The sequence below is a fragment of the Camarhynchus parvulus genome, chromosome 7 (assembly GCF_901933205.1).
Source record: "Camarhynchus parvulus chromosome 7, STF_HiC, whole genome shotgun sequence".
Taxonomy (NCBI): domain Eukaryota; kingdom Metazoa; phylum Chordata; class Aves; order Passeriformes; family Thraupidae; genus Camarhynchus; species Camarhynchus parvulus.
In genome coordinates, this window is record NC_044577.1 from 11,017,501 (window position 1) to 11,037,854 (window position 20,354).

General features: G+C 43.0%; 1 protein-coding gene across 2 annotated transcripts in view; it reads left to right on the plus strand.

The window, feature by feature from the left end:
• Positions 1–2,060: 2,060 nt before the first annotated feature.
• Positions 2,061–20,354, plus strand: part of SPATS2L (spermatogenesis associated serine rich 2 like) — a 75,601-nt gene continuing 57,307 nt past the window's right edge. The window contains exons 1-2 of one of the 2 annotated variants that reach the window (XM_030951811.1): positions 2,061–2,155; positions 19,948–20,008. The gene's annotated coding sequence lies outside the window, so the exon portion shown is untranslated. The remainder of the gene's footprint in view (positions 2,156–19,947; positions 20,009–20,354) is intronic. The other variant, XM_030951812.1, reaches the window with a different exon arrangement.

Genomic DNA, 20,354 nt, shown 5'->3' on the forward strand with positions numbered 1-20,354 from the left:
AAAACCCTAAGCTATTTCTGGCTGTTCTTATTTTTAGATTGTTCTTCATATACCATTTACCGTCATTGAAATTAATGAGAAAATAAAAGGAGTGACCTTTGGCTAGACACATACAGTTTATGTATGAGCTAAACAGCAGGATCCTTTTTCATTCTTCTTTTTCCCACATTCTCTTTCTCCCTGCTCTCCCTCATCCAAATATAATTTGTAAAGCCTTTAGAGCCTTTCATCCTGTGTGTTGCCACTGTGTTCCTTTAGATGAATCTCAGGTCCCTGATTCACATCTATTCTCTTGTGCTGAAAGGTCAGTGGCACCCTTGTTTTATGAATATAATCTACCATTATTCTGAGCTTCAGAATAATTTCCAAAACTCCCAGGCAAAATTCATACAGCTCAGGGTGCAGACAAATGTTGGCATTACTGTAAAGAGCACTCTCCTTATGCAAATACAAGCCTGGATATTCCAAGTTACGTTGTTTAAAATAAACAAGCATTTACTGAAGATCTGAATAGTTTTAAAGACATGATTCCAATTGCAGACATAATTCTCAACCTGTGGCTGCACTGTACCATTGGCTATGTAGTTCATGCGCAGCTTTCTGCAGCAGGTGGACAAGTGCATTTGACAGATCCTCACTCCACAAAGGCACCGTGCCTGAGCAGAGTAGAAAGTGCCCAGTGTCCTGGGGCACTGTGGTCACAGTGAGCCTTGTACTGTCCCACTGCAGAGGTTCCCTGCCAGGAGGAAACACTGCCAGCTCTGCCTGGTTTGCGGGGTGCGTTGGAAATGTTCTCATTATAAATTGCACCTTGAATGATTTTCAGTGCAGCAGTTTCAGAATCCTTGGTTGAAAACAGTAAGGCTCGAGTGCTGCCTCCAACCTGTGAGGGTGAAAGTTCATTTCCTGGCTGAGGGGAGGGAATCAAACAGAGGTGTGGTATGACCAAGCAGGTCCCATTTGTGCCAGCTGGGAAAGAGGTATGCAGCCATTCTGAGAGGGAACACCATGACTTTCCAGTACTTGTGCCAATCATTGCTAACAAAAATGAGAACTGTGTTTGGGTTAAGGGAAATGCTTATGACAGTGTAAGACACCAATGCTGATAGTAAATCTGGTTTGTAGTTATTTATGGAATTTGGGAGGGGGGATTGGTTTGGGTTTTTTTGGTTGGTTGTATTTTATTCCAAGTGTATGTTTGTACCTGTGCATTCTAGTGTTTAAATTTAAGTGGATAGTTATTTATTGCTTCTTAATCTTTGTGTTAATAATCCTGATTGTATTTTATTTGCACCTTTTAGGTGGTGTTTTCAAACACTGATTACTGAAAAACTTGTGTAAATTTTTATATTCGCATTGTTTGCCATGAGTATTCATACAGATTTACAGCATCACAGAATGGATAAGGTTGGAAGAGATCACCGTGGTCATCTGGGGCAACCTCCCTGCTCAAGCAGGGTTATCCCACAGCACAAGGCAGAGAATTATGTTCAGATGGTTCTTGAGTATCTCCCGAGAGAGAAATTTTACAGCCTCTGGGCAATTGGTTCCCATGCATGGTCACTGTACAGTAAAGTTGTTCTCTGTCAGGTTCAAGTGGAACTTCTGTGCATCAGTTTCTGCTCGGTGCCTCTTGTGCTCAGCATCACCGAGAAGAGCCTGACCCATCCTCATAGCACACACCCCCCTCCTCCTTTAAATATTTATAAACATTAACGAAGTCCCCTCTCGGTCATCTCGAGGCTGAAATGCATCTGGTGACCGATGTCGCCTGTTTACTTTCACTTATGGGGAAGTTCGTGACTAGTTCCGTACATGAGGCCCAGTGCTGTCCTCGCGCGTCGTGGATGCTTTATTTGTGCGTGGCAAGCGGGGCACACGCAAATCATGTGCCCAGCGCCTGGGGGCCGCTCTCCGCCCCTCACAGCTCCCCCGGCCCGGCCCGCAGAGCGCCCAGGACGCCCTGGAGCCGCCTCGCCCCGGGCCGGTCCCGCCGCTCCCGCCCGGCGGCGCCCGGCGCCGAGCCCAGCCCGGGGCGGGCCGGGGGCGGTGCTGGCGCGCGGGGCGGGGCGCGAGGCGTGTCCGCGGGAGGGCGGCGGTGCCACGGCCGCCACCGGCCCCAGCCCCTCTTCGGCCTCCGCCGCGGCCGCACCAGGTAAGGCGCCGCCGTCGCCTCCCCTCAGCAGCACCTGCGCGGGGGGCCGGGGGCCGCCGGGAGTTTCGTGCCGAGGGGTGCCGGGGAGGGAGGTGTGCGGCTGCCGCGGTGCCCCACCCGTTGCTCTATCGCCTCGGATCCCGGCGCCGAGCCCCGGCTGCGGGTGGGCCCCTCCTGGCGGCACGGGGACCGCAGCCAGGCCAGCCCCGTTCCCCGGATCCCGCCTGGCGTGCGCCGGGACCCGCTCGTCGCCGCTCCCCCTCGGCCGCCGCTCCGCCAGCCATCGGCGCCTCCGGAGGCGAAGCGGGGCTGGGTTGGGCTGGGCTCTTCAAGGCTATTCGGTAACAGCCTCGGCCATAAATGATTAACTGCGTGCCCGGGGAGCCGGCTGTCGCCGAGCGTGGCCGCCTGTGCCCGGCGCGCTGAGCCGGCGGAGCGTTCGGTCCCGAACCGCCGCCGGGGGCTCCGGCAGGGCTGGGAGCGCTGCTGCCGGCGCTGCCACACCGCAGGGGAGGCACGGACCTTGCTGTGCCTCAGCTCCTGTTTCGGCGTGAATCCACCCATTTGGCGTTCTTTTTTATCTCTGCCGAGGTAAAAGACAGCCAACATGATAGGGTTTTTCTTTGTAACTGATTTTGTGTTTGGTTTAGGGTTTGTGGGTTTTTTTTAAGTCTTTGTTGTCTTTTTTACTATGCGTGAAAAAAATAGGTGCAGAATTCATTGATAAGCAGTGGCAGCTGGCGGTACTCTTATTCTCTATCAGAATGCAATGCCTCCTTTGTTGAGCTGTAAATTAATAGTGTAAGCTCCTTCCCCACCCTCAGCCTCATCACTTGGAGATGGGGATCGCTTGTACTACCAGATTTGTTTTCTTTAGGAAAACTAAGAGGCACCACCGAAAATCCATCTGTTTCATTCCAGGTCACATTCCACTGGATTGATTTGGTTGATTTCAGCTTGAAAATGTGCTTCAAGGCAACTAATGATCTTCTGTGGGAATTTTTTTTTTGTTAACCTTTAAATTTGAATCACCAGTGCATGCAAGAGGCATTTCCTTCTGTTTCTTTGAGCTCTTCATGCAGTTATGAAGTTTTTTCCAAAACATGGTGATTAAAGAAGGTAAACTAAAAGCTTCTTACACAGAAAGTGGAAAAGACTGCTGCATGTAGAATGTCAGGTTAACTAGGAATGTATTTGCACTGTCCATGAAAGAAATCCTGGATGGCAACCTGTTGAATGCCACTAACTAGAGTCTTCAAGGTGCTGTGAGCAGGACACCGTGCCCTTGCCACAATTGTTTCTGTGAATGCAGTCAAACCGTGCAAATGCAGAATGATTTCCAGGTCAGAACAGGTTGATGAATTTAGTGAGGCGCCACTAAAAGCTGCTGGAGCCGAGCACTGGTGCTGGGCTGTAAGTGTTCTCCCTCTAATTGTGCTAGGGGAGTGGAAGGAGTTTGGCCCTTTGAGAGCAGCAGGATCTGTTAAATGTAATGAGACACTAATCAAGATAAGGCTTGTACTGTGTCAGGGGCTGTATAACTGTGTAAAGAGGTAAGGTCACAACTCCGGGAAATTTACTGCATAAAAAAGTGCTATGATTAAGATGAATTAAACTAAGTACCCTTCAAAATGTCCTCACGGTTATCCTTAAGTGAAGGGTCTGTTTCCACCGTCCTTATGCCCAGGCAGATGCTGGAGAAGAAATGTACTTGAAAATTATTGTTTTGTCTGACATACAGTAATGAGCCTACAAACTGAACGCAAGCATCTTCCTGTGTTAGGAGAGGTTTGGTTCTGAATGTAGACTGGTTATTCTTATCTAGTCCTTCATGCTCAAAGAAAAGGAAGTGAGGCTGTGTCAGGACACCTTCCTGCTGTTTCCCAAATTTTAAGGAAATGCTTGTCTGGAACTGAAATTGATTCAGGCCTGTTTTTAAGAGAAAGTAGAAAGTTTCCAGTGGCCTACAATGTGTTTTGTATTTTCTTCAAGTTTTTCTCTAGCGATCATGGAAGTACCAAACCTGTGCCTGTCAGCAGTTGTAGACAGCATGTGTTTTGCATTAATTCTCACAAACTGTTACGTTTGTGTACTTTTTTACCCACACACATGGCCTCTGTTGTCATTCTAAGGAACTGTTTTTCCTGGTGTGTTTTCAGAGACTGGGTTTTAGGCTTCTTTAGACACTGTTAGCAACGTTAGTCTTGCAGAATAGGAAAAAAACCCACCTCAGTCATGTTCTCAAAACAATCTGCTGCGGTGCTTTACAAATCTAAAGGAAAGGTCAAACTCCACTTTCCACTGTGCACTGGAGGATAAAAGTAAAGCTGTGTAATGACTTGGAGCAGAACACCAAAGGGCAGTGAGACTCTGCACGAAGATCTGGGGAAGAAAAATAACAGTTAATTGTCGTTGATTTGTAGCTATTATCAAGGATTTTATTGTCCATGTTGCTCTTGAGAAATATGGCTCCTGTCTGATGCTACTCTCTACTCTGTGTTTTTCTGCGCTGTTCTAATGCTTCAGTTTTTCTGTTCCTCCTGCCTGCCTTCCTCAGATGTGTCACCAGCTTTCTCACAGTTTTCTTCTAGTATAAAAAGAAACAGTAGTGAAGTACCTTTATTTTAGACTGGACACCTTCTCCTGTTAAAAGTTGTTTGAAAGCAGTGCTCCATATCATTATTAAATCAAAGAATTTGGATACTGAATTTCTCTGAGATTAACAAGGGGCTGTGCACGTCACACCTCTATGCCCTTTGGGTTTCTGAGCGCCTTGAGCTTCAAGATGTGTGGCATTGTTTAGCTTCTACTTTGCATTGGCAGGAGTCTTTTTACAGTCCTCAGAATGGTAAGCTCTTGTTTTGGGGAGCATGAGATGAGAGGATGTGTATTTGTCATGGCAGGACTTTTACTTCCCATGTATATGTGGGAGTGGCATTGTGGCTGCTTCCTAAAGCAAAAATTTGGCCCTTGTGCCGTCTTGTTACATGCCAAGGACCAGCTCCTTGCCTGATGTAATTTGATAAGGTGGTCAGAAGAGTTAAATGTAACTGGCACCTTGACCAATGGTGTGTGCAAAATACATTGTTTGGCTTCAGTGCCATTGTGGGAGCACAGGGAATATAAATTTTGGGATGTGGCAAGGAGCTGGGGAGTGAAAACTGACGCTTTTTGACTGTTTAGTTTCATGGTGTGTGGGTGGAACATACAGGGAAGAGGGCAAGTCTGTCAGCTGTAACTCTTGTTTTCCAATGGAAGTGCAGTAAGTCCCTAGTTCTGGGTATGGGTTAGAAGAAATCTGTTTCAGGTTAGCTTCCACTGTCATTGCTGCTGAAAGTTTGTGCATGTGAAGCTTGTTTAGAAACTGTAATGAAGTCGTGTGTGCAAGTCCCATTTTCAATGTGTGTGCACTTTTGTGTGTACCGTCTGGGAACTGAAGTGTCATTGGGGTAGGCAGAGAAGTAAAACATTTTTTTCTTCTGGGAAGTTGTCGGCAAATGTAGTTAACGTTTTTTTGTGAGGGACTTCTGAAACAGACTTCAAAATTTAGAGTCTAATGCTGGTTTCTCAGTATAAAAGAAGTCTTTTTCTTGAATTGGCCATCTTATTCTTCATGGGCAATGCCAAATTTGCTCAATTACTAAAGTGATTATTAAGCAACAGTGACAATGGTTTCACTTATTATCCCAGTACAATTACACTTTTACTAGATGTACCAGAAAAAGCTCCTGATGATTTTCTGTTTATACAATAGTGCTGCAGACCCTAATTAGGATTTGGGAATAAAGTCAAAACTCTGCAAGTGTTTTAAGCTTCTCTTGTAAAACAACAATAATGTAGAATGCCAGCCCATCTTTTTATAATACAAAAGAAACCAAAAATATGCTCTGCATGTACATAGTAGGAAAGGATTGTGGCATAACATTTTCAAAGCTTGTTCTTTTCTTGGTTTTCTTTTAACTGTAGCTCTGCAGTTTCTTCAAAAGCTATGAGTTACAATTGAATCTGCAATACTTTGTGACTCCTTGTCCTTTCCTTCAGACAAAAGGCCCTTTCAAACCATTGTGGAACAGTCACTGATTTTCATGTGGTCATTCAAGAAAAGGATAGCAATTGGCCTTCATAATAGGCCTTTCAGTACTCTCTCAAGTGGTTTGCTGGCTGAAAAAAATGCCAATGGCAGTGTACTGTGTCCAGTATTTAAATTAATGATGAATCTAATCTCCCAAGTGTTGGAAAGGTAAGAGTTCAAATGGCAAAGAAGCCTCACCCGTTTGTGAATACCAGTGTGCTGCTAGTCAGAGTTTGGGACAGATTTTGGCCTATGTGAACTGGTGCAGTTTTATTTGATTTTCTTTGACTGAAGGTCTGTTCTGTTTATTTTATTTTTTTTTAAGTAGTAACTTAAGCCTGGTATTGCCATGAACTGTGTTTCTGAGAGGGGTGATGCTGTTTTATTTCCTGGGTGGAGTTGAGCAATGTTATCTGTTTGTGCTATGCACAGTCAAGTGAACTGTGAGTATGATTTCTTGGATGGTGACTCTCCTTGAAGATTGTGGGTGTGTTTTGAGTTGGCATTCAAGGAGCTGCTGCCACTGTTGTATTGACAGCTCAATCTCACGGAGTTATCTTTCTGTGCTGGTGAAGTCAACCTGCCTGGCAGCATTTCAAAATAAACACCTTACATTTGGGGTAGGTCGACTGGTGTCTGTTGGCCCAACCTTGTGTAAAATATGTGCAAGAATTTATGGTGCTTGACTGAGTCTTACCTGGAACACCACCAAAAGATATTGTTGGTGAGACATTTCCAAATCAGCATAGCCCTTCAGGATCCTGGCTAATTTTGTTAGAAATGTGTGCAGTACTTGCCCTGAAGGTTCAACGCTGGAGTGTTTGCCTGAATGCTACTGTGATACCTGGCTTTTATCACTGCAGGAGAGTGGTTCATGGTGGCAGATCAAGACTTGAGACTTTCTTACTGGTTAGATACAGCTGCCAAAGAGTATTTGGGCTCTGGATGACTTGAAGCTTAAGCATGTACTCAAATGGGTGTTTCAGACTAAATCACTTAGTAATGCATAAAACCAGCAGTGTCCTACACGCATCCAGTTTGTGGCTTCCTCTTCTGCACTACACTTAAGTTATTCCCTTTTAGTATCTAAATTACAGTGCTGTCTATGGTTCTCTATGTAAAATTAAATGCAATAAAACCATCACACATGCAGTTTGGGTGTGGTGGCACTTCTCACTTGGGATGAGTTCAGAAGCTGTGGTTTATGGTAGCAGTGGAAAACCTACAAGTCCCAAAATGTCATCACTCTGGGACTTCTCCTTTCTGTGTTGCTGAGGGATTAACTGTCTTATGCAGTGATACTAACCTGTGAAGAATTTGATTTTGTGATCTGTAGGAAAAGGTTTGAATGAAATGCTGTCTTTTCTCTGTTTCTGTTTTCCATTAATAACTTAGTTTTGGCTAGAAATTGTTTTGAATTTGCTGCTTTGTTCAGGTGCTGTCATGACATTGTGCTTTGGTGTTAGAATTGGAGCTTGTTGTCCTTGCACTGGGTTTGTTGATGTGGGGAAAGGCTGCACAGCTCTAAGGTGCAAACAGGCTTCATCATCTGTTCCCACAGCTGCTGGGGTCTCCTATGTGCTGCATGCACTTTGTTACTAGCATGAAAGAAGGAAACCTACTTCTTATTAAAGTTCTTGAGAGTTTCTTACTCTCCAGTAACCAAATTATGTTGTATACAAACACAGTGGAAGCCAAAAAGGACTGGATAATTCAGCTGGCCAGCAGAAAGGCAACCAAGTCTGAAATGTAAAGAAAGAGCAGGAGAAAGGAGTCAAAGGGTCAGATGTGTGCTGTCGGGTGCAGAGAGCTCTAGTGCAGGTGGGGCAAGAGGTGCCCTGAAGAAGTGTGAGGCAAATACAGATGAACTAGGGCAGCTGCTATGTAAGAAAAGTGCCTGTAGGCTTGTGAAGAGACCAGAAGGTGGTGGTTGGAGGAAGCCCTGGTGGGGAGGAAGATTGGGCTTTTTGAAACAATATGATCCAAATTTTGTGCTATTGGGTCTGCATCACAACATGGCTGGTAGCCTCACAAATTACACCTGTTGTGAAAGACACAAGCCCTTGATGTCTGAAACAGGTGCAGTCTGCATCCTCTGTAGCTGAGTTTCTGGGAAAGAGATATTTCAAACTAAGGTCCTGTCAGACCTCTACGTTTATTGGCAGTTTTGCAGCACTTTGAGTAGGAGTTTGGTTCTACGTTCTTAGCCAAGAATATGATATGAGAGCCAGCCATGGAGCAGGCTGCAGCAGTTCCACTGAGTGCTCATTCCTGAAACTTCTGACTGTTCTGTGAGAGGGCTCAGAGTCCACAGGGTGTTTCAGGATGAAGGGTACTCTATAATTAGAAATGATGTACTTTATTTTGTAGTAAAGAGAGTGAGTAAGCCTACAAAACTAAGGAAGTTCTGGGCAAGGAAAGCTGTTTGGATGTGGATACCAAGTGTTCAAGGCCAGTTTGGGTGAGGCTCTGGGCAACCTGATGTAGTGATTTACGTTGTTACCCCTGTGGCTTGGGGGTTGGAACTGTGTGGTCTTTAAGGTCCCTTCCTACCTAGACCATTCAGTGATTCCATGATTTGGCAGTCTGGGAAGTCACTCTGCTCTTGCATAACCTGGCATGGGATGGTCATGTATGTAATTCATCCATTGCACTGCCATGAGTACAAGGATTGCAATGAAGATGATTGAAAGGGAACCTCATCAATGTGTATAAATATCTAAAGGGAGAGTCCCAAGAGGAGGGAACAGGCTCTTCTTGATGGTGCCAAGCAATAGGACAGGAGGCAATGGACAGAAACTGATGCCTGGGAAGTTCCACCTGAACATGAGGAAGAACTTGTTTACTGTGCAGTGACTGAGCACTGGAATGGATTGCCTATAGACGGTGCGGAGTCTCTTTCACTGGAGATATTCAAGAACCATCCAGACCTGATCCTGTGCAGTGTGCTCTAGGATGGCCCTGCTTGAAAAGGGAGGTTGGAGCAGATGACCCACTGGGGTACCTTCAACCCAACCCATTCTGTGATCTCTTGACTAAGAATGATGGGTTTCTGTTTCTTTGCTTCTGGGATGAGGCTGACATATTGTCATTTTAACACCTGATTGCCCTCTCTGAAGTTAACCCAAGTATACAACCATGATTATTTTGTGCATTACCTTACAGATGAGGAAATGTTAGAAATTTTTAATTGCTGTCCTGGTGTTGGATTTCTAGAGCTATTGAATGCAGGAAGTTATTATTGGAGTTGCATACAGTCAGGTCCTCTGAACATCAGGCTGTAAATGGGTGGTGGTGCCTTGCAAAGCATTTTAGTGTGAATTGCTAAAAAGCAAAACACAATTTCTTAAGCTGTAACAAGAGACTTCTTAAATGAAAGAGGGATCATCTTGTAGTTGCAAGGTCTATAAAACTCCAAAAGGGTTAGTCATTAACACTGTTGCCTCATATTAAAAGAATGCAGCAATGTAATCTCATTAGTTAAACTGAATAGCACACTTTCAAACTACTGTTCACTATTTTAAGTGAATAATATCTTCTTCCATCTAGAGAGCTGCTTAGCCTCATATTAGTGATTTCTGTGAATTAAAAAAGAAAAACCTCAGGATTGCTGTTACTGATGATGAAAACCAGACATTTTGTACCATAGTATGGTACTTATTCTGGTCTGAACTTGACCTACCAGGCTGTGCGTCCTCACTGAGCTGACTGTGTAGTCAGAGCCCAGCTCTGCAGCAGTGGTTCAATAGAGGGAAATGGTCAGACATGTGATAGCAAGGGCAGTTTTTCTGCAGTGCCAAAAGACCTGGGCAAGGACAACTGATTTTGAGATGTCAGTCTGTAAGGTGGGACTGTGGTGAGGGTGCTTCCCCAGTGTATGGGAGCGGGGCTCCTGCAGAGCTGCATTCCTTCTCCAGGCCTCTGGCCAGCATGGGGACCGCTGGAGCTGCCGCCAGCTGGCAGCTGGGCTGCTTTGCAAGGGCTGCTGCTGAGTGTGCTGGTTTTGTTGGATTTTGTCTTTAAACAAATTTGGTACCAGACTCCATAAAAGGCTTTGCCTTTTGCTTGTTTGGGATTTCTTTTGGAAGGGACCTCAGGGAGTCTTATGTGCTACATTTTTGGACATTTTCAGTTTCCAGTAGTGATCACAGAGAAGGAATCTGCTGTTAATTGAAATGTCAAATACAGCAGATGGACTCCTTAAGAGACAGGCCATAAATCATTAACTGCCTGTGTTAATACAAAGCTAGAAAGGTATCTGTTCGTGGATTACAGTTTAACACCCCCTACCTCCAAAAAACAACCACAGAAAGTTCCACCTTCATGTAAGGAAGAACTTCTTAACTGTAGGGAGTGACTGTGCACTGGAACGGGTTTCCCAGAGAGGTATTCAATATACCTGGAAATATTCAGGAACTGTGTGGATGCAATCCTGTGCAGTGGGCTCTAGGATGACCCTGCCTGAGCAGGGATGTTGGTCCAGATAAGCTACTGCTGTCCCATCCAACCTTACCAGATCTGTGACTCTGTGAAAAAATATAATCATGTCACTCTTATTTTGAAATTTGTTAATTCTGCTTTTAATCCGCAGCTTTTACAGTGTGCTGTATTCCTGAACATAATCCAGGAGTTGCTTGTCTGGCTTTTCAAGGTCTCTGACTTTGGTAATTCACTAGAAGAAATGTACCTGTATCCTAGGGTGACTGAGAAAATTTTAGTATTTAATATATTGGTGAAAATGAGGTGGTCAGGCGGTGTGCGTGTTTGAAATCTGCGGCTATGGATGTTGAGGGATTTGCTTACATGTGAAAGCTTCAGTTGTTCATACTGAGGACCAGAGTTATGGGTGGTGTTGAGCAGAGCCCCCACCTTGCAGGTCCCTCTGTGGAAGCCAGGAGATCTCGGAAACAAGAAAGATAGATTGCAGTTACTGTGTGCCACTCCCCTCTTCTACTGAAGTGGCAAGTATCTCAGGAAATAAAATGGAAAAATAAATAACATCAACGTACTATAACTTCGCAAAGCTAAAACATACAGAAGGCTGATAATCCACAAAGCGGAGGCTGGGCTAGAGATAGTAGCTTGGCCACATGGCCTGCATGTAATGTTTTTCATGCAACTTTCTGTCATTAAATGGGATGTTTTTTTTTTTAGCGGACCGTGAAATATTCAGACCATGTCCTGTGGGCAAGGGGTTATTACTAGAATAAACTTTACTCTTGGTATCTCAAAGGCACTTGGAGCGGAGGTGCCAAGTCATAGATCAGTTGCTGAGTCTCAGTGTCAGCAGTAAATGCGTGTCTGTTCCTAGGAAAGTAAATGCAGACATGAATTCAGAGTAAATGATCCATATAGAAGATGCAGTGCCAATAAACTGAGGCAAACTCCCATTTGCTTTAACAAAGGGTTTATCTGAGTTCCCTGAAGGGATTCCAGATTTGCACCAGCACCTACTTGCTTTTATTGAAACTTGCTAGCAGAATAGAAAACCACACTGTGTTTGTGCTTTACTTTACGCATGTTCCTTCATAACTAAAATACTGACACAAGCATTTGTATTCATCTGAAAGTTCATCATCAGTGTTCATCTGAAGCCCAGGCTGAAATAATTTAAATCATCAGGAAACAGTCTAAGTTCCAGCGTGAGAAACTTGCTTTAAAACTTTGGGTGTTATTTTGTTATTTGTATGTCATTCCCATGAAAAGGCTGCTTTGACGACCAAATTACTGTTTCATGGAAACCTTCTGTCTCAGGGCTGTGAGAGCTCTGTGTTTTCCTTTGTGATGTGAAATACCACATGGGAATGAGATCTCATTTGCACTCATGGCTGAGTCTGACCAAGATCCCCTGGGTAATTTGGCTTCTCCTTCCTATTAAAGCTTCAAAAGGGGCTAGAGTTATATTTACGTTTGTAAATTGATTTCATCCTGCATTTTTGTTCGTTATGATCCCACTCTTAGAATTTGAATGCACAAGAGTACTTCTCCATTCTAGGTGAGGGATTGGAGTTTTATATAAGAAGGAATATGTCTAACCTCTGTGCTGTACAAATATTCTTTGTGGTTGTGTTCAGCTCTTGTAGGACTGTCAGGAAGGAGAGAAGTGTGAAACTGCTTAGTGATGGTAGTCTGGGAGTTCTTGACCCTCCTCCTGTCCACACACCAAGGCCTGGACAATGAAGTGGAATTGGACTTGAGGATCCATTGCTGCTGCCATGCTGGGCCCTGGCATTGTGCTTTGTTTCTGAGCAGGATGCAACACCTCCTCCAGTGGGTGATGCAGAGTGTACATCCCCCTGCTGGGCTACCTCCTGGTAGAGATTCCCAGGAGCTTCTCTGTTCTTTGAACCTCACCCACTTACCCCTTTACAAAGGCACACTCAGCACATGATGTTGTGTTGACAAACAGTTCTGCTTTTCACAGTTGTGGTGTGATGTTTTTTCAGAAGCCCAGCAATGGTGGCAGTAGACCAAGTTTCCTGAAGCCCCCTTATGTCTGTGTCCCAGTGTAACTTTCAGGGGACATCTTCAGATGTAGTCTCTTGGGGCTTTTTGGTGATTTCAATACTTATTTATTGGAACCTTTGATATTGGCTGCTGCACAATAAAACCCAGTATCAGCTGGATGTCAGTATGAGGAAAAGTTGAAACCTGTTCCACAGAGTTGTGCTTTTTAATGCCTCTGTGACTTCCAAAACCTGCATACTGTGTGTCTTAAGCACACATCTGCTATAGCTGGGCTGTCTTGCTTTTGGTACTGATCACACTGTCTTACCTGTGAGACTGAGGTGCTGTCTGCTGAATGGCAGCACAAACTCAGTATCCACAGCCTTGATGGATTCACCGCACATTGGTTGTGTGCAGTAGTCACCCTTTCTCTCCTAAAATAACTCCTCATTTACTTTAAAGCGTATGCACTCAGACATATTTTCTCTGCCACTGCTTATTTGAATAGGCAAATAATTTTAACGTTTTTAAAAAACATCATTTGCATACTTTCCTTTCTCAGAATATGATTATGTCTTGAAATGCATATACAAAAATATATAGATTGACTTTGTTATTAAGAAAAAGTCTACTTTTGTTTTGAAGCAGTTTGAAAATTTGTTTTATAAAATGCTGAATAAAAACCATTTGACAGAGTGATGGCACAGCTGATTTTGCTAGTGTGCAAAGTAAGAAGTATTGCTTCCTTCAGAAGCTTCTCTTCTTCTTTGGGAGTCTGAAGACTGATTACATGGAGGATGTGCCAGTTTGAAAATAGTGCTGATTACACTTGCATGGAAAATGAGTTACTTCAGCTGTTGTTCATTGCAGAAGCTGTAAAATGCTTGATTCTTCTGGTGTGCTTTTCTGACCAGAAAATAACATTGCAGATTTTTTTTTCAATTTACACTTTTTTATCATCAACATTTAGTTATAAGGTTATGTTCTGTGTAAATGAATACTCAAATTTATATGGATCCACAGTGATATTTCTAATAAATCCATGGATGTTATTTTTAATTTCTTGACAGTTATCCTGGCTGAGACCCAGTATTTTTGAGTTCCCAAGCCTTGGTAAGGGGAAGCTCTCCTGACAGACTGACCTTGCTAAAGTGGCAAGTAAAACTCACAGTGGACTCCGAAGTGGCAGCAAAATTCATTTCACAGGGAGGTAGTTTTCACACTGAGGCATGGAGAGCCCACAGATTGTACAGAATATGTTCCTCACTCTTTTTAGAATCTTGTGGCCCCTAGAGTGTACAGAAATGGACATCCCATAGCTCCTCTAGGCACTGAGCACATCCTGCCTCATCAGGATATCAGCAATTATCTTAACTAGGGCTTTCCAGGTTTGTGGTGTTGCTTGGTTACCATAATTCCCACGAGTCTCAAATAAAGAAATTAAAGCAAATGTAAAGAAAAATCCACCTGATTTCTATTTATGGGCTAGGCTACTGTACAGTTGCAAACAAAACAGAATTATAAATCCTCTAAAGCTTCTGTAATGGTCATTTTTTTTCCTCAAGTATTCTACTTGGCTACTCCCAAAGACACTCTGTTTTAAAAATGTTTTATATTGGACAACTTCTAGGATTGAGCACAAACTCATCATGTTCAGAAGCTGGAATCTTGACAAATTATGGCTTGTGTCATCAGCCAGTCTTGGTAAGTCCAGCAGGGATACCTTTTCAGGTAGCCTTTATGTGCATCCTTAAACCAGGGCAGGGAAGAGCGTGCAAATCTTAGCTTGGGATATGTTAAGAGAGTATTTTCTTTAGTAATGATGATAATGAACTATCATAACCATTTGGCTGAGGATGTCATGTCATTTTTTTAGTGTTTCCAAATGTAACTTCAGAAGTCCTCACCTGCCCTTAAGGGGAATAATTTTGGCATGTGGGCTCGTGTGTTCCAGGGAAAAGTCTCATCTTAATTTCAGTTAGCTGATCTTGACAAAGTACACAGACACTCTGAGAACTTGATTGTAGCATATATGTCTAAGTAGCTATTCTGTTGCTATCCCTGCTCCACCAAAGAGTTCTGCAAAATGGAAAGGTATCCTTTTTTTATCACTTCCAGGCTGAGATAGGTAACACCTCTTAAGACAGTCATTCTGTTGCTGTGTAGTAAATGAATTTAAATTGCTTTTCATGAAGTTAACTCCCAAAATAAAGCATTTTTGGGAAATTGTGGATGAGTTTCTTAGTGAGGAGAGCTTTCCATAAATCTGCTAGGGTCATAGACGGTGTACCTGGTTATGGTACAGTTGGTTGCAGAAACCTTCTTCGTTTCTGAGAATGGAGAAAACTAAAATAAATTGAGATATCTGTGAGTCAGACAGAGATTGGGGAAAGATAAACACATCCAAGTAAAGCATTCCCAACTGTGGAAAAAAAAAACTATCCCCATCTATCAGAAGTATGGGTATATTTGAAGCAGACAGCAGTTCTTGTAGGAAGTAGAACTTGTAAGGATTGCCCTGTGTTCATTGTCTGAGAATTTGTGCTTCATGGGGGCCCAGAACTCAGTCCTCTAACCATTTTGGGATTCCAGTGGGTCCAGTTCTTCTAACAGTGGAGAGATTTCTCATCTGGTGAGATACTAGGTGTTCAGTGGTGTGATGTTGAGTTTCTAGTGTCATCTGGCTCATCTGTATGTGTGTTGTGGATCTGTTCTGGCTCCAGTACTGTCAGGAGGAATTGCATTAGGCCCATAATGCTTTGGGAGTAAATTGTTGACTGATGTTACATTAGGAGGAGTAAAGACTGAAATAATGAGAGATCACTGGTAGGAGAATAAAGGTGCTTGCAGGTATCCTATCAATCATTTGCCCAGCTATGATATCATTGTCTGACTTGTGTCACTGAGCAGAAATCTGGCGTAGGATGAGAGGTGGTCCAGTCCTGAAGCTTTTATTTGGTTGTTTCCCAATCCTAATGTCAACAGATTTTTCTGCTATACAATCTCTGGCAAATACCAGATGAGGATGTTTTTAGACAGAAGGCCTTATGCTGCTTTACAATATTAAACATCTTTTGTTGCAGTAAGAAGTGCACATTGTAAATGTTGATATGAATAGTCCTCTGAAGGTTAGATCCTGCTTAATGTGCTTTGCACTGCATGCCCTGGGCAGGGTTAGAAACTGCAGTGCCCAAAATGGAGCATCTTGGGTTAAAGGCAGGCAGAGTTCAGCTTTGGAAGTTGTTGTTACAAGCTGACTGATACTGACAGGATCTTCCCACTGTGTTGAAGTGTAGCAGTGGCAGACAAGGAGAAACCCTGGTTGGCTGCATCAGAACTTGCAAGGGTTGAGGGTAGATGTCTTAAGGTCTGACTGTCAAAGAAAGTGAGGTTTGCTTTCCATGTGCTGAACAGCCACATTGGCAGTTAGGAAAGTGTGACTCACCAGCTAGGCCAAGAGCAAAACCCAGAAAAGGGCCAGAAACCCCCAAGTGCCATAATCATCAACAAAATCTCACTTTTCTGTGTGTGGACCAGCCAACTGTAAATAGCTTTTGTAGTCATTCATATCAACATTCGGATCCCCTGCCTTGTGCTAGCTTTCTTCTCACCTAGATGTTCCATCAGTGGCCTCACCAAAGAAATACCCTGAAGTAAAAGCTAGCTGTCTATAGTCCAGTGTTTCCTTGTGTATCACCATTCATCCCAGCTCAATATGCCTCTGATTCCACTATAAACTTAGCTTTTAATATTTTTTAAAAACAAGCAAAAAATGAACCCAAACCAGAAGCCAAACAAACTATTCTTAACAGACTCTGACAACTTCCAGTTAATTGCAGTGCTGCTATAGTCACTATATACGATATGGGATATATTTAGCACAGTATTTTGCACAAGTGTGCCAATCCTGTTTGCGTAGGAAATTTACTTGGAGATGGAGGGATTGCAGGTTGTGTTTGCTATTAGGGTCTAGAAGGCTCATGGGTCTACAGTGGAATTAGAAGAGTGCAGTGTTAGAATTTTTGAGCTCTCCTGTGTGAAGGGTGTGTTGTGAAATCCTAGGTTAAGGCTGCAGTCAGGGTTAGGCATCAGAAGAAAAGGGGTCAAAGGCCTTGTTCTACTGTTCTGAAGAGTAAAGATTCCTGTAGGATGAGGACTCCAATCTAGAGTGTTATATAGCTCATGTTATGCTTTGATTCTGCTGTTTAGGTTCATTAAGGGCCGTGTCACAATGAATAGCTACTCTGATCTAGATTTAAATTTCATGTCTGGTTCTTCTATTGTCACATATCACATTAATACGAGGATTAGGGAACTGTCGAAAGAGGCGCAGCTCAAGATGGGGAGGGATTAAAATGCTTGGGTTATTTGTATGTCCTGCAGGGCTGTAGCACTGTGATGAGCACTGATTCCTGGCAGGTGTTTGGGCTTATGTTGGTTTTGATGCAGTTGTTTGTCACTGAGCTCTGCTGGATGTGCAGTTTGGTGATGTGATATCTGAAGCTCTGCTTCTTCCTTTTTCATGCTCTGCAGTGGAGGACAATGTGCTGAAGGTTCTGTGAGGGGTATCATGTCATCTCCATGCACATGGCCTTCATCAGCCATGGATCTTCCTCAGAGGAATTTGGGCCAGTGTTTCTCAGCCTGCATTCTAAGGCCCTGCAGAGTGACAGCATGCCTTCCTATTCCAACATCTTTTCGTTGTTTGAGAGTAAAAGTCACTTCAAGAATGGACCTTTCATTATAATGGAAAATTACTTGAACATTTGCATGTTAAGCAACAGTATTATCTGTCATGATACATAAGTCAAATAACTTCCTTTTAACTGTTGTACCTTTACTCGTGATTTCCCTTCTCCGCCCTTGAGTCATTTTTTCCTGCATACTGTTTGATAACATGTCATGGACCATTGAGTAAAGACAAAGCGGCGATTTAGGGGAGGTGATCAAACTGTGGAAAGATGTCCTATAGAATTAATTAATTTTTTCAAGGTAATATATCTCATTTGGTTGGAAAGAACGAATCTTTACTGCTCGCTGTAAAATGGGGAGGGTTTAGAATTGTGCATGTAGTGTGCTGTTAGCTATCTGCTTTGTTACTTTATGGTGGTGCAAAAGAATTTTGGACTTCAGTTTTTTGCTTATGTTCCTTTGTGTTTTAAAATAATTTTTAATAATATCTCTCAAGGGGCAATAATTATAATTCTAGCTTGAATAATTTCATACCAGTGACCATATTTCTTGACCACATCAATAAATGGGATTCTGACATTATCTGTCATTTTCTTCTTCAAATCTTGTCAAGTTCCAAAGGACAAAAATTGTCAAAAGAACTCATTGGAGGAAAAAACCAATTTTTTTAAAAAGTTATAAAGCTCTTCCCATTTGACTTTTTCAGATTTTAGTTTTCCAGTGAAGTTGGTGATGATTCTCCTATGTAGCCTTGGTTGAAAAAGATCAAAACTAGGGTTTAGCAGGTGGTGTGATGCAGGGAGAAAGAAGAATCACTAGGATGCCTCAGTGCAGTAATGTCTGTGAACTGATTTGATGTATTTAAATCCTAAAAATACTTCCTGCAGACTACGGGCAGTACTGGAAGGAGTTAAATGTCTGGATGTTGGCATAAGAAGTGCAGTAGCTATGAGGAATGTTTCTGTCTTCTCTGCTTTGATTCAGGTGCTCACTGGACAAAAGGGATGAGTTCTCAGCCCTTCCTTGTGTCCCTTGCTTGCCCCTCAGAAAAAACTCCTGGTAGGGCCGTCACATAGGCCTCTTCCCCAGTGCTTGGTTGGGGTATTCTGCCCAAAGACAAGGAATTGGGCATGCCTCCCTCACCAGGTTTCCAACCCCTGTATTAATCTCATGGATCTGTGCCTGTTTTGTAGATTCCAATGCCCAGAAATGCTCTTTAACACTGACATGTGTGAGTACTTGTATTTCTTCATTGAAGCATCACATTTTAAATTGCTCTATTCATTCCTTTGATTTTGAACATAACTGTGACTCAGCAAGCCATGCAGAAATGTGTGTTTAGATTGTAGTGGACTTTGGGACATAAGCTGAGAGAGTCTTTGTTGTGGGAGCCTTTGCCAGGTGAAGTGCTTCAGGGAACATCTGGCTGTTTTGGATGCAGGAGCAGTTAAGAGCTTTCTGCCTTGCTTTAAACCAAAACTGACAAGACTTTTGCAGTCTAAAACTCGTTTTGGCCTTGGCAAAAGATGTAGTTTCAATAAGGATAAAATGAATTAAATATGACAGCAGTCACACATTTCTAGTCTGTACATAGAGGTAGTATTTTGTAATACAGAAGGAAAAATTTGTCTGTAAAGACAGTCCAGTCATAGTGGCTTAGTAGAGGCTGATTTCAGCAATCAGGATGTTCAGAAATATTGCAATATTCTTTTAGGATTAGCTGAGGGACTGCTAAACAGATCTTATTCTAAAGCAAACAAGGACCAGTGTGCAACTCACTTAATAGCTGCCAAAGAGGAATAATTTCTATCTGGCATGCATGATAAGCCATAGACCATGACTGCCTTGTCCTCACAACTGCACAAGAGAATACAAAACTTCACTGCTTCCCTGCTCTGATGAAATTGGGAGACCAGTTTCCATTCATCCGTGTATGGATGTAAGGAGGCACTCAGTTTTCCATGTGGTTGTGTGTCTTTAACTTTGGGGACAATTCCTCTGAAATTTATATGTAAATCAGCAAAGACCTTGTATTGTGAACAAAGTGCTGGTGTCACCCTTTGGGTTTCCCTTTGTTTCATCTGAGTTAGTATTCTTGAGATGATAATGTTGTTTCTGGAGAATGACCACAGTGAAACTGCGCCAGTGCTGCTCAGAGGGGTTGGATTACTCGCTGCTATGTTACTGTAACTCGCATTTGCAGCTCTCTTGCATTTATGATAAAATAATTTTCATTGCTTAAGTTTATCTTTCTGCACATCCCATGTGCTGGCTAGTTTAGGCTTAAAATATGTGCTTTTAAAATGGGTTTGTTTCAGGGGAGAATTGTGTGTGTGGTCAGGAATGGGACTAACAACAAAGCTTAGGTGATTGCCTGAGCTTTCATGGCAGTGAAGATAGGTCCTTAGAAAAGCCCTGTAAAACAGGTAAGGACATCCCCGCATGTTGACCACAGCAGTAAAGGAATGAGGGATGTTTTTTTCACAAAAGTCCTCTGTAAGAAGACAGTAAAGCAAATTAAGAAAAAATTAAGTACTTGTTTGGTTGTTGCTTTTTTTTTTAACTTCAGCTATTTTTGCAGGAGATACAATCATTTGGAGAAGACAGAAAAATAGGAACAGAAACTGGAGTAATTTGCAGTGGTAAGATACTTTTTATCTTTCTTTGCTGATCATTCAGATAGGAAGTTTCTTTACTTACAGGTCTGTCAGTGCAAGAACAAGAAGCCAAGAACTTTGGGGGCTGCTTTCACCAGAGCAGTGCAGTCTATTTGAACATCTTGTAACTTGAATCATGTGGAAATTATAGAGTGGCTTGGGTTGGGAGGGACCTGAAAGATCCTCTTGTTCTGAGCCTCCTGCCGTGGCCAGAGACACCTTAACTGGACCAGGTTGCTGAGAGCCCCATCCAGCCTGGCCCTGAACATTCTCAGGGATGGGGCAGTTTTTTCTCCAGAGTCTATCAATCACCATTCTGTATAAATTTTTC